A 13,734-nucleotide genomic window follows, 5' to 3' on the forward strand; every position below is an offset into this window, starting at 1 on the left:
TCTCCGCACTGCTTCTGAACTGACCAGCTCCAATCTCTGCTTGCTCTCACATTGATTGGTATCGACAAATCACTGCTTTTGTTTTCAGATTTTTTTTCCTCTTGCGCATTTGACCTCGCTCCCAAATCCCACAGTGATAGACCAGTAGGTTTAGTCATTAGTCTCAGTGCTGTAGAGGAGGCTGTTCGAAAGGCACTATAAAAATTGAATTTTTGGGAAGTGCCTCCAGCCGTGTAACACAAGGCTCTTGTCCTGACAGCCCACTGCTTTCATTTGTCTTTATTTTCATTCTCTTGCTGGTGGCTTGCCATTTTCCAGAGGAGATTGAGTGGGCTTTCCGGCAGTGCTCCAGGTCAGAATTGACTCCTCTTCCCAGAGGTGAGAGTTGAATCGTCCTGCAGCTCCACCACCTACTCCTTCGGCAGACGAGCGGAGTGCTAATTTATATGTTCATCTGACCTTTTCTTCTTTCCATGTCTAAATCATGCTGGGCTGGCATTGTTATTCTCCTTTAAATGCATCCAATACTTGTAAACTGTTTACAAGCACTCTGACTTTCAAGCTAGTTAATCCAATTCTTCCCTCCTCCCCCCTTTGCACACACAATTGTTTTCATTTTATGGAGTGGCTTTGTATTGGAACACTGCTTCTACATACTTCTGCCATGGAGATCGACTTGTCAGTGATCACTTTGTTGTCCTCGAGACCATTTGAATTGGTTTTTCAGTGACAGCATGAGGCAAAGCCAATACTAACCCTTATTAGCCATGCAACCATTGTACTGCCCTCATATCTCTCCTCATATCCAATGTTGATGGGGCTACAAGGTTTACCAAACAGATTTTACCTAGACATTTAAGACCGCAAAATTTCAAGAAGAGTATTATGTGTTTTTCAAGTTTTCAAAATATTTTTTTTTACTGTGGAGTGTCCTTCTAAACACCTGAAGATGTGCCTGAAATGTACACTTACACAGTCCCATGTATCCCAGAGCTAGAATGAAGGGAGGTAAGATTTGCTGCAGTGTGTTTCTTTTGTTTAAGGCCTAAGAGAATAAATGAGGTGTAAAGCTTTTCTCATGTTTCACATTCTGCTCCAGTACCCTTCTGTTGAAAATATGGATGCAGAGCTCATGAGGATATAGATAACATTTTTCTCAATTAATTGATACGGTAGATTGTCCTAATAAAGCATTTACGTATTTACATTTAATTGATATTGAAAAAGTCCTAAATTTAGGCTCTTTAAGCAATTTTTCATGGGAGCCAGATTTGTCTCTAACATGGTGCAAGTGAGCCAACACTTTCCACACCCAATGTCTAAAAATATATATGCACATGATGTAATGAATTATATGGACAATGTAGACGTATTCTTGAAATATACATAGCCATTATCACATTGAAGAATCATAATTACCTTTTATTTATTTGTCCTGAGTGCACTCAAATAAATATTTAGTATTGGCGATTTATGCATTTTAAATGCATATAAACATTCCATCCATTTACATGAATTAATTTTAATTAATTTTAATGTAAGGCAAACAGCAAACTTATGTGATGTGTATTTATAAATCAAACATTAATGAAACAATGAATAACCATATTTACACAATTATTATGAATAAATCCAATGTATTGAAAATACATAAATAATATGCATACAATTACTATACATTAATAAAATAAATAAATCAATAAAAATGTTTTAAATACATAATAGTCATATAATCGTGTCAGAATTTGCCGTATATAAATCATTCTCATATTTTTTAACTGACTGAATCTAGTTTGTTTGAGAATTAGCAGATTTATATTCATTATAATTAATCTGAATAAATAACTTTACTAAATATGTTTATTTAATTAAAACCAAGGTGATTTGTTTGCTTAATTCCAATGAATGCCTTGAATCACTTTTCTGAAATTGGTCAAGTTGCCATGTATAACACATACATTCTAATAAAACAAACAATCCAAATTAAACAAGTATTATAGGACTGAAATCAGTAAAAACAAAGAATCTGAGTGACACGGAGTTCGTGTTAACAACAGAAAAATAATCTGTTGCATTTATTCATAGCACAAATGCATTTTGTGAATGATTAAGTATTGGCCTGGACAGTGTCGCTTTTTTGATGCATTATAGATGCATCAAGATGCCCCCAGGCCATTTGTTTAATAGCCCTATCCTTATTCTTAGTTGTGCCGTGTAGTTAATGTATGTGATAATATATGTACAATGTACAAAACATTTTGAAATGGTGCCAAATGAGAGAATAAAATTCAATGTAATTTAATGCAATGTAATATAGAGGGTTATGCATATCAATGCAGTCAAATACGGTAAATCAAGCTGACTGTGTCTGTACATTGAATAACAAACAGTCTTGAGACATAAGCCATATTTACTTTAATCTAGCCCTCCATGTCATTGCAATATCAAATGCCAGCCATCTAAAATCAGATCTCGTTAAAAAATCTCAGAAGAATTATATATGAGCAACATAATAATGGGATAAAAACACTATTAAATGGTGAGTATGTAGCAAAAGTAAGTCTTGTGGAAATGGAAGAGAAATGGCTCATTACCAGCAATTTCATTAAATGAGCAAATTAGGATATTATAGTATTGTGAATTTAAGCATGCTGCTGCTTTCCCTGTGAATCATGGGGAGCATGATTCCATGTAGTGCATTTTCTGAAAACCTGTTGAATCCAGTGAAAAAAGATCTTGGTGACCACTTCATATCATCATTTGATTAAAAATATGATATTTAGGCCAAAATGTTTGCAGTTTATTTTAGTTCACATATGTAAACCCCATATGCTAGCTAGTACTGTGGCCAGCATAAAAAAAATGAAGAGAAGCTCAGTGCCGGGTACACAAGAAAGAAAAGTATTTTCATATTTTCTGTGATTTCCTTAATAGATGTGCATATAAGATGTGTATGGTATTAATAAATAGGCACTTTGAACATGTGTGCCGGTGAAAGGCATGAAAATGTTTTTTTAATTTCTCGGTTATAGGTAAGCAAGTCTTTCGGGATCAAATTAATGGGAATTAGTGGACTCTGCTAATCCTGGCTACCAATACAAATGAGCTGAAAAGTCCAGGGAAGAGAAAAACTCAGGGTCCCCATGAGATGCGTTAAGCCCTGTTGAGGTTTCCCTTGCATTTAATGAAGGAATAACTTAGTGTCAGATGCACAGACCCAAAATAACATGGAAAAACATTGACCTTATTATCTAGGTTTCATGAAATTTAGTCAGGTTATAGTGATTGTATTCCTTCAGATATGTCTGCTGCAAAATGTCGGCAGGGGATTTATGTGGGGATTTATATAGATGGCAATCTCTCATTGTTTCCTTCCGCTGAAATCACCGAAATCTTCCACCATAATAGGAATTCCCCTGTCTCTAAACTATTTCCAATCCATTTGAGATCATACAGATCATATTATTTGTTCTGAAATAATGTGTTAAAGTTTCTTTAGAGCTGTACTTTGCTGTATTATACAGCTGTGGACATTGACCCATGACTTCACTTTTAGCTTTATGGTAGACGAATGTGGTTATCATGCACAAATAATGTTTCACTGCTGTTTATAACCCAAAACATTGTATTCATCATGCTGCTGTGTAAGCATTTACCTGGAATGAACATGTATGAGCATTGTACAAGGGTGCAATATCAGGCAAAAGTTTATTTTATTCAAATATTTTTATAGGTTAATTAAGTCTTAATCTTTTTGCTTTGGAAGATAGAATATGGATTTTGTGTTTATAACTAGCACATGGTGCACAATTGGTTTAAAGTTCTCCAAGGAGTGTAATTTATGGCAGAAGGGCTAATAATAAGTGACAGAGAATGACATCATCAAACACTGTATTTTATGGCTGACTTTCCGCAGTGTGTCACGTATCCCTGCTGGATCGCAGGTTTTATGATATGAGGCGCCCTTGAAAGTGAAACTCCGCCCCCAGTGATTGGGTAACATTCAAGATCCAGTGCCTGGCTGTCCTAGGAAGTGAGCATTGTAATTACCTTGTGATTGCGGTTGATCATAAGACTCTGGTTGCACAATAACAACTTCAAATGCAAAGGTAAAGTTGGCCGCAAGTGCGTGCACTTCACGTGAACCCAGCAAGTGTTCTTAGGCTACTTTTATTGCCTGCTTATATAACTGTGTAGCAGAGGTAGGTCAGGACATATATGGGCGTACTGAGTGAAATTGATAAAATTGGAGTTCCTTTTGAAGCAAAGCAGTTATACGACAGCTGCCCTCATATATCATTCTTGCATTTACAGCCAGATGGAGCATCACTCCGGCAGCACTGTAAATTGTAATGATTTACCTTCAGCCAATGAAGGTTGCATGATAGACCCAGTGGGGTCTATTCCTCTTGCCTATCCATTAACAAGCTAACTGAAAATGTTGGATTTGGACAAAACTTAAATTATTACATTTTTCGGAGCAGGGTGAAATTATGAGAGTTTAAGGCTGCTAAAAGTGCTGTGGGTGGTGGAGGTATGTAGACTGCCACTATGGTTATATAACTGTATCAGCTGAGGGCAGAGCTTGCCTGACACCAGGCCTCTGCTTTCAGATGAGTCCTGTTATGTTTAAACGGAATTGTTCAGAAGGCAGATTCCTTTCAATGCCAAAGACAACCTCCTCCTGAAAGTGAACTTGTTGCCCTTGGTTTGCCATTGGCTGTCTGAACTCATATGTTCTTAACTATTTTATAGATGTATTTATGATATTTCAAGTTTGAATATTTTAATAAATATAAATGAATACAACATTGAATGACAAGCATACTCAAATGGTTATTCTTATGTAAACTGAAATTACTGAGGAAGCAGCCTACATGCTGAAGATGTTCTTATTGGCTAATGGGTATGAGGCGTTTTGAAAGTTTATCAGTAGACTTTTCAGTGTATGTACATCAGTTAGTTCCTGTATCTGTGTGTATGTGCGTGTGTGTGTGTGAGAGAGAGCATGCATGCACACACACACGTGCATATACCGTGTGTGCGCTTATGTATATGTGCGTTTGTATAAATGCATCTGTGTCTCCCTGTGGAATGTCATCTATAACCTGCTGGTTTATTAGAATGGCAGCACTGGTGCCAGCAAAGATGGGGAGAGAGATGTGAGAGGAACAGATGCCTTGGCACTTGTTATGCGCACACCAGGATAAACTACTTAGCAGACAGCTCCAGCTGTCAATTACTTCCTCTGTCCACCACCTCCCCCTCTAGCCCCCTGCAACCCTGCAACGCAGCAGGTACTTAAGCTGCAACTGCACCTGTCACTTCATTTGTCAATCAGACCCTGAGTACGGGCAACTGATTGGCAGCTGCAGCCATCAGTCACAGGGGGTGCTTCACAGCCAAACTCAGCTGTCAGATTATTCCAATAGTTTCCTCTGGCTGTGTGCATACCCATCAAGGCCTCCGTGCATGGTATTCACAGGCACATATGCAAAAAATGAATCATGGAGCTAAGGCAACTCACTGAGAAGATTAATTGCTATTGGGTCAAATTTGTACTATTTCAGAGCTTGTTAATGATTCTTGCTTGCTTTGTGACTGGGGCTTGTCGTAGGCTCTATTTTTACAAACATGAAAGGGAACACACAGTCAAGGGTATTGGTATTCCTTTAAAGTGAGAACATGTATGAAATAATAGGCACCACATAAAAGAATATGCTTTCACATTCAACAGAGTGCTAGCCCTTAAACTGGAAAGCCTCTGTGCTGCTGTATGAGATTATAAGATAAAGTGTAAAGCGCTCGGCACAAAATGGTGGTCCCTGATGGTCTGGCCTGATCTTATGTAAAGATAAGAGCCGGAAAGTGGTGAATATGGCATGTGTTCTTTCTCAAACCCAGGCGCTGACTTTTTTATTTTAAGCATGTGTGTGTGTGTGTGTGTGCATATATGTGTTCCCCAAAATGGTGGGATTATGTATAAAAAGGGCTGCAATTCCTCCATAGTTCACCTGATATAAATATTAATGCCCACAAATTAAAGCAACCGGTTGGCACATTAACCTGATATTGTTTCATTTCAAATCCAATATGCGGGAATACAGAGCCAAAGCAACAAAAACTGCATTACTGTCCAAATACTTACAAACTGTAATGTATATATACAGTATATATATATATATATATATATATATATATAATTTTCTTTTCTTGTCTTGTCTTTTTAAAAGAGTAGCTCTATTTCTGAGAGAGCTGAGCTCATATATGTCCAGAGGCCTTCTGTTTGAGCACGGTGGGGGGCCCAGCCATCAAAGGAAGGCCCGAGGAAGGGCAAGTAAAGGGCTTCTCTGGGAACATATGCTGATGGCATCTGATGTGAGTCTTTTCCTGGCTGAGTCTCTGCAGTATAGAAGAGCGATGCCATTGATCCTGCTGTATTCACCGGACTTTGGCTATAATTTTTTAGAACGGTATGTTTTCTCAAACCTGCCAGGGTGGCACTGAGAGTTGCGCTGAGAAATAATTATCAGCTCGTTCTGATTGATTCGTTGACATTTGAATTCATACATTTTCATTTATTTGGGGTAGGGTAATTATAATGCTGATAGCTATAATGGTATTAGTAATATGGGTTGGCATTTAGATAATTGCCCTTTCATGGGAACAATGCCATTGGTGGCCTTGGCATTAAATTTATGTGGTTTCTGAATCATTACAGCTCTTACGAACAAATGACAACATCCTCTGCGAACTAAAGTATGCAAATGTGTGTTTATAATTGACATTCTTGATTGACAGAAATACATTTAAAAATTAACTCATTTTGGAAAAAGAAGTTAGCTTTTTTTTGCACATTTTAATGAGAGCCCTCAAACTTGCATACGAGATTACCCCCTAGACAGTCACCATCACCTTGGGCTGGCATGCACAGCACTCCAAACACTTGACTACCTGGGGCACCTCTGCTGAGGAACCATATGGAAAAGAAAACAACCCCCCCCACCCACTGCCGCCTCCCCTGCAAATGTAGGAAGGAGAAGAAAGCGGGGGGTTGAGAGGACGAGGGAGATGGTGGCTGCGGAGCAGAAGGTGAGGGCGTGTCCCTGGCTCCCCTGTGTGGTGACCTTCCCTCAGCGAGGGGTCTGGACCCCGCTCCTCAGAGCGGCCCTGCCGGGGAGCTTCTTTGAGTCAATCCCTTCCTCGCTCGCTTATTGCTGACAGATCCCACTCGCATACCGAAGCCATTATTATTCATGAGAACAAACTTGCTGGAAACACCTCCCGTGATTGTAAAGGTCAGAAGTGTTGCTCTATATGTGGCGTATTCTCACTGCAACAACACAATGCATAATGCTATAGGTCTAATAGGGCCAAATTAATTCCCTAGTTTCATTGTTCTTAAAAACGCCAAAGATGATTAATGAAGACCTTCTGGCTAATTGGATGCTCCAACAGGAAATAATCATTGGAATACAAAATGGGTGGAAATCCTAGAGATGCAATTGCTTATGGAGAAAATATATTTGCTGCTTTTTAGCACACATTTACATGCAAGATGTCTTGTGTTATGTAGATCAAAAATAATTGTGGTTAAATACACGTTACTATAGTTGTGTCTTCTTTTCTGAGGTCAGTTGCAAAGTCTCAATGTAGATCCTGCACAACAAAACAGAGCTCTTAATAAAAAGGTTATTGTTATTATGACGGTTATGTTACCCTACTTTAAAAACAGACATATTCTGCTAGGCCTCAAATATGCTTTCAAGGGTGTCTTATCATAATTAATGGAAGTTAAGTTAAATGTATCAGGGTCAATGTTACTTGTGACATTAATGATTTCCAGTGCAATGATCAGTCGCAGTGTGCGCTGGGACCTTGTGGATGTCAACTGTTTTGTGAAGTAAACAGAGCTATACTAGATGCCACACATATATTTTTTCCTCTCTCTGTCTTGAAATGACAGGTGTAAAAATGACTGCACAGGTGTTCTTTTTTCCTTTGTTTCAGAAAGTAATGGATAGGAGAGCCAGCCTGGGATGGCAGGGTGGGCCACTGACAGTGAAAATACTTGCGCTGCTGCAGATAAGGAAGATGTTCTCCCTTTTGGAACTGAGGTTGCGGAATGATTCGGGAATGGAAGCCTGTGCTCCTGGATATATGCTTGGAAAGTCAGAATCCATGCAGCAAAAATGCAGCTATTTTGAGGTAAGACACTTATTTTTACTTGTTACATATACCACCCCCTCTCTCCACAAACACACACACACGCATATATAAGTACATGTACATGTGCATTCTGCTTTTCAGTGCTCAATGAACAACAAAATAGGATATTAAATAGTGTATTAATGCACACTTTTGTCTTTACATGCTAAAAACAAGCCCTTTTCAAATTGGATTTAGAGACAAATCACTTAGGTCATGCCAGGCATTCGGAAATGCAAGCCTGCTAATTCATGTTTATTCTTGGCCCTGCTATGCTGCCATTCTAAAATAAAACAGTGGGATGGTCATACTCATTACATACATGTGTGGAAGCCATGGGTTGTGTCTGTACGGGCATTACAGCCAGGCCCATGCATCCACAGTGAATGCTGGAGCTCAATTATTTTGAGGAAGCTATACCTGGAAGAGCCGACAACGTGTCAAGCCTGCAGATTTTCTTTAATTAGAACTCACAGGGAGGCATGACCAGAGAAAGGCTTTAATTACAACAGTGGTTCACTGCAACTTTTTAGAATATTGAACGGCCCAGCCCTTGAAAGAGGCAGCGTGTTAAATTAAAAACCAGGACAGGCATGTTACTGCCAAAAGAATGCCACGCTTTATCACCTTTAAATACATGTGACCTGACTCTTAAAAACAGTGTCTTCAGGTTGTGGGTAGAGTTGCTTTTCAGAAAACTGCCACAGCCCCATACCAGCACAGATTATTTTGTATTTAGAGTACAAAAGCCCAGAAAATGTATGCATTGACACGTTGAATGATGTCCATCAAAAGGCTGGATTCATTAAAAAGCACCGGGGACACGATAAACTTCTCATAATTTCATTTTCAACAATCTAGCAATTTTTCTGAGCCTGCCTGCAGTTAGGTTAGCCAACCCACTGTGCCTCCTGCCTGAGACTTAATACAGTATGCATGGTGTTTTTAATGAGGCTCAGCTGTCTCACAGCCTGCCTTGAGCAAGCCTGCCCCTGTGATGTACCATTCGTTCATTTAGACCCTGTTCAAAATGTATTTTTCAGACATTCATTTAAAAATAGTGACAAATGAAAGATCTATATGCTTATGATGATGACCTAGGCAGCGATCACTTCAATGTTAAATCTAGCCTGCTGGGATGTATGTGATTCCCTCATTCATGGCCTTGTTGGGCTCTGTTGAAGCAATGCACACACGCACCTGTGCACACACACACAAACACACACACACACACACACACACACACACACACAGTATTATCTATAAATTTAGTCAACATAATGCGAAAAAATAGTTTTATATATATATATATACTAGTAAATCAACACAGTTCGACCTTTGTCATTTGTCTTGGCACAGAATTTGGTCACAACCGTAACCTTAGTAAATAAGGTTAAAAAGATATGGCTGTTTGGCAGATGGCCAACTTGATCAAGATCAAAGTACATCATACACCATGTACCGGGTAATTTTATAATACTTCCTAAAACAAGTGTTGTTTTGACGTAGCTTGTATTGACCATTATTGTAATGTATTGACCATTATTCTTCCACATTCTTACACTAAACACATTTGTGTGCAACACTTCCATAACTTGGCTTCTTGTCAGACTTAAAATTGTAGCCATTGAGGGAGCACAGTGCATTATTGAAATGAGACATAACTAATTATGTACAATATGTGGGTGGGATTCTTGGAAGAAATACTCTTGGAGCGAGCAACCTAACATTTCTCACAGGTTATTGCAGTGGAATTACGTGAGTCATTGTCTTTCTATCAGCTTTTCTGCATCACCTTTTCACATTCCTGTTTCTGCGACCTTAGAAAAAATAATGTTTCAACAAAGATATTCTTCTGAAAAATTGTTAAGGTCTAGAAACTACAACAGAATAAACAAAACAGATTATTGACCTAGTACTCTTACATATTGTTTTCTGTACACTTTTTGCATTGGCCAGACAACAATTAGACTTAATGTTATTCCTAACTAACAGTCATATGCCCTTTCCAAAAACCTTCACATGTTGCAAGAAATGACCTGATAGTTGGAAAGGAGCTTAACCTTACTCCCTTGATTTCCTATGGAATATAGTGGTATTGTTTACTGTAACTGAATTTATTCTGACTGCCTCTCATAACAAGTGTGTGGACTCTCAGTGCATTGCTCTGTTTTTTACTTATCTTCTCCTTGAAAGTTATTCATGTAACATGATCTAATTAAATCACATAAGTAGAATAATGGTTGTCTACATTCCAAGTGCTTTTGAACCTGGAGATTATACTCATAACGGTTAGCAGGTGTGCAATGTTTTAAATTAGGCAGGTTTATCACTCATTAAACAAATATAATATACCAACCTATTTCAAAAGCATATGGCTATACATGTTATATAGCAAGATAATGAAGATATAGCCTTTTTCTGGAACCAAGTCTTTTTTAGGGCTGTCATTACTTCACTTCAGTAGCTGAAGAAGAAAACAATGGTTGTAGCTTCTTTTGATATGCATAATGTCCTCCTCATACAAAAATTGAGTATATTGTTTGGTACATTATCTATAGACAGATATACAGGAACTAGAAATAGTCAATAAAGTCTCTTCGCATAGTTGTTTTAAAAACCATTTGTTCTCCCAGGAACAGATTTAAAAATCAGTTGTACAGCAATTTAAGAAAAACCACCCCCTGGAATTTTATCTTTTTTTCATTCTCATTGAGATGGAGGGATCCAGTCTAATGCAAACCTTGATTCGTATCTTCTATAAAGCCGTGCTAGAAGAGTGGGAGCATGCAAAAGGGCCATTTTGTCTTCAGGAGATACCCCAGTCTCGCTGGCCAGCTCCACTGTGCACTGATTGAGCACAATGATAGGATTTAAATTCCATTGCTGCTATGAAGTATGCGCAATTGATGATAGTAGATCTTTCTGCCTCACATCCAGTTTGCCAAGGTAGATATTCAGCAGCCTGCAGAGCAGAACAAACATGACGATGGCTTACTTGCATCTATAGATTGTTTTGCTTCTCTGGCATGTTCAATCAAAGTAAACTGGTTAAATGGCAGTTGAAAAAGAGACAGAGGTTGAAATGTGTTCTGCACAAGCCCTCAGCAGTACTTCTGAGCAGTGATTACAATCTGTCTTTTATTTAGTCATTTAATCATGCCTCCTCCTTCTACTGCACAAATGTCTGGAATTTCATGCTTAACATTGACACTAATCTTTTAATTCCTCCAGTTCAGGTGTAGCCTACCACACATACTGTAGCATGATTTTCCTTCTCTCTATTGAGGAAGCACATTTTCTATAGTATATTATAAGACTATTTACTCATTTATTTATTTTCATCATATTTTCATCAAATATAGGTGATAACTTTACTTGACATGAAAGCATGCCATTATTCAACCCCGAAGCTGATATTGTTTGAGATTTTATGTAGTCAAGAAATAATAAATGCAGTAATTCAGAAGTTTTATTGAAAACACAGAATTTTTATTGCAAAGCAAAGCCATGTAGCTATTTTCTACAAGAAGTGAATCTAGATTTATGATACTTCTGTTATGAGAAATTCAGTCTGACACTAAATCCTTTATCTCAGTGGTATCACAGTATCTAACTGTGCTATACTCTATGCAGGTCAACAAACTGTGAATGTGTTATATTTAAATATTTTAAGAGACAATTAATTATAGGACTATGGTAGCCTTTGCATTCATTCATAGGTTTGACCACAAAGCACACGCTTCCATTGTACTTAAACTTAACATTTTTATATGCATCTTTTTATCTTTTCCAATCCCTGTGGTTTTTTGTATTTTCTATATCCAGGAATAAGCTAAAGCCTGTAAAACTATGCTTTAAAATAGTGAATTTAGCAATCCAACACAACCATTTTTTCAGTTCATATTCTTAAAACAACTGACGTCATCATATATTCCAAAGAAACCTGCAAGAGGCAAACAATTTTGAAAATCTTCCAAATGAGATACAAATGAATGTTCCTAAGCAGCCCTTACAAAAGTTTCCTTTCAAAGCATAAATAGACCAGTTCCCACAGCACAATGAACTGTGCCTGTGTCTGTGTGATATTCAAAATCCTATCTGTATTTCATTTATAGCGGTTATCTTGAGCACTTCTCCCTAGTCAGTGACAAGTTTGGGAAAACTTTTTGGTATAATGTGGTTGTTTTTGGAAAGTTGCAAAAGGTCATTTGAAATATAAGAAAATATACCAACATTTCAATTAAATTTTTTTATTGAATTATTTTTATTAAATTATTGATTAAGAGAAACCTAAATAAACTTATGAAAACCCTCATTTATGAAATGGTTCTGATGGAAGGCCATCCTTATTGTGCTTTTGCTGATCCTGTCTCTGGCATATGACTAGCTTTGCCCTGACAACACTGTTTCAAAGTCTGCCAGTGCTAGCGTTGGCTGCATGTGAACTTGATATTCAGTCTGCATTAAAATTCATCTGCTAAGTGAAATTCCATCTTAAGTGGAAAAGGAGAATAGACATAATGATGCAGATCACATTGCTGCTCCACCTGCTTATTCCACTTTAACACAAATGAATATACTACTTTGCTCTTTTTTCCTTACAATTTGTAGTACTGCACACATCATCCAATGAGGTGAGGCACTTGTGAAAAACTGATATTTTGGAAGAGTAGGATTTGCAGAGAATTGTTCTTCAAAGCACCATGACTGTGTAATGACTTGTTAACATAACAGGAAATAGGTTTGAACATTTGTACAATGGGAAAACCTAACTACATGCTTACAGATATTCTTACTCCATATGTTTCACCAGATATGGTACATTAAGATATAGACAATTATAAGATGGTTTATAGAAATCCAGGCATCCAAACCAAAAATACTGACTCAATTCAGTCTTTACAATAATCATTTCATGAAACAGAATATGAGAATAACTTATGCATGCAAAATATATATTAGAGACACGGTATAAATACCAGAGAAAAGAAAATATATGTTTTTGCAATTCTGCATAAGACGGAATGATATCTGACAGAGGTTTGTGATAAAATTTACAACAAAAAATACAATTAATCTATGTAATTTGAAATGCATCATTGCAGATGACATAACACCTGTAGCCTATACATTGACAGCTGGTCTGTGTGTGTCTGTGTGCAGTGCACTGTATGAATAGCATAGACACCCACAGTGTAAAGTCAAAGCACAATTTCAAGCACCGTTATGGCAGTCCTGTCAGGGGTTCTATGCCATTATATGTATTAAAACAAAAATGACAGCAGTCTGTCCAGCACTCCCCCCTTGAGCTATGGATAGTTTAATTACCAATGCTATTTCAGAGAGAATTCACCCTCTTCATTCAGATCTCCTCGCATCACTGCTGCACATTGAGAGACTAGTGGAAAGTACCTGTGCCACCTAAACACTTCGTTGTTGGCCATAAGTGTTAATATCCGTTTCATGTTTCGAACACTCATTTGTCCAAATGTGTATATGATTGTTATTCAACACAATGTCCCT

At 37.7% G+C, this 13,734-nt stretch overlaps 1 protein-coding gene across 1 annotated transcript in view; it reads left to right on the plus strand.

Annotated features, from left to right (window-relative positions):
- The first annotated feature begins 8,046 nt into the window (after window positions 1-8,046).
- axin1 (axin 1) overlaps window positions 8,047-13,734 on the plus strand; it is a 52,632-nt gene continuing 46,944 nt past the window's right edge. Inside the window, exon 1 of the mRNA XM_064322446.1 lies at window positions 8,047-8,208. The gene's annotated coding sequence lies outside the window, so the exon portion shown is untranslated. The remainder of the gene's footprint in view (window positions 8,209-13,734) is intronic.

This window comes from Anguilla rostrata, chromosome 2, assembly GCF_018555375.3.
Source record: "Anguilla rostrata isolate EN2019 chromosome 2, ASM1855537v3, whole genome shotgun sequence".
Classification (NCBI taxonomy): Eukaryota; Metazoa; Chordata; class Actinopteri; order Anguilliformes; family Anguillidae; genus Anguilla; species Anguilla rostrata.